Source organism: Buceros rhinoceros, unplaced genomic scaffold (genome assembly GCF_000710305.1).
Source record: "Buceros rhinoceros silvestris isolate BGI_N320 unplaced genomic scaffold, ASM71030v1 scaffold14397, whole genome shotgun sequence".
NCBI lineage: Eukaryota > Metazoa > Chordata > Aves > Bucerotiformes > Bucerotidae > Buceros > Buceros rhinoceros.
In genome coordinates this window covers 1-1,467 of record NW_010422994.1, presented here as the reverse complement: position 1 = coordinate 1,467, position 1,467 = coordinate 1, and positions in this window count along the sequence as shown.

Genomic DNA, 1,467 nt, shown 5'->3' with positions numbered 1-1,467 from the left:
CCAAGGAAGACCAAGGCCTCTTACAAGAGAGTGGGTGGAGGATGCAGAACCCTGGAGCCTAAATGCAAAGCCCAAGCCCAGGTTTGGCATGTTGCCTGGCCCGTGTGTGGTTGAAGGTGAGTCTGCTGCCTGCTACCATTTGAGAGTCCCTTTACCTTGTGGCAGGGAAGCAGCCTTCTGATGGTCTTCTCCTTCCTCCATGTGCCCTGTGGAGATGGGTGCCAGAGCCCTGGGAGCCCGACAGCCCCGGGAACAGCAGCTTCTCCTTCCAGGTGGTGGAAAGTAGCCACTCTGCTGCAGCAGGAGGGAAGAGGGGAGAGGCCCAGCAGGAGCAGAGGGAGTAGGAGAGGCTGAGCTTGCGGGGACAAAACTGGTCCCAGCTCCCTCAGGCTCTCCAATGTCAGATCCTGCAGGGCCTTCATCATCATCATCGTGGCCCTTCCTTGCACTCTCTCCAGTATGTCCTGGGGAGCCCAGCACAGGAACAAGGAGCCCAGAACACAGTGCTCCAGGTGGCTTGAGCGGCCTCGGGTTGCTACAGACACGATCTGGCTGCCAGGCAAGACCCCATCAACAGCCCAGACATTACTTTCTGCATCTGTTACCTGGACCAAGCTTCTTTATTGATCCATCAGATGGTTCAGTAGCTGCCACTGAGGACGGGATCAGACCCTCATCACGCTCATGTAACTCCAGTGCATCCTGCTTCTTGCCAGTCAGAACCAGCATGGTGTGGACCACGTCCATCGCTGTAGCCCCTCTCCCACCAGACTGACCACACCGACCTTCGGGCCCAGCAGAGCTGGGAGGGAAAGGTGGGCTGAGCACCAGGAAGAGGGAGAGAAAGCAGCATGGGTGGGGACCACGATTTTCAGTCACATTGTTAATAATACTCAGACATTGTCGTTTTCATGCCTTTACTTTCTGGGAGGTTTATGTTTCTGAGTACTGAGCAAAGCCTACTGATTGGCATGTGGTGCCGCTGCTGGCCCGGCCCCGCTTCCACCAGCTGTGGGGTCTTCTTCTAGCATCTCCGGTGGAGTGGCTTCTTGGAAGATGGGGCAGAGTCCTCGGAGGTAGCAGCCTTCCTCTTCCGAGGGTGCCAGGGGCCGTGACATGAGCATCGCTTGCCGCAGCTGGAAGCAGAGACACCTGGGGCGTGCAGCCTCCGCCGGCTCCTCTTCTTGCTCCTCTGGGATGGAGGAGGGGACAGAGGGGAAGCAGCCAGGAGCAGCCTTCCTCTGCCGAGGGTGCCAGGGGCCGTGACATGAGCAGCCCTTGCCGCAGCTGGAAGCAGAGACACCTGGGGCGTGCAGCCTCCGCCGGCTCCTCTTCTTGCTCCTCTGGGATGGAGGAGGGGACAGAGGGGAAGCAGCCAGGATGCCCCTGAAGAGCACAAGTCAAGGTGCCTGGAGGTTTGTCCACACCCGCTGCGAGAGCGCTGCTGGAGGGGGCTGGTCCGCGCGC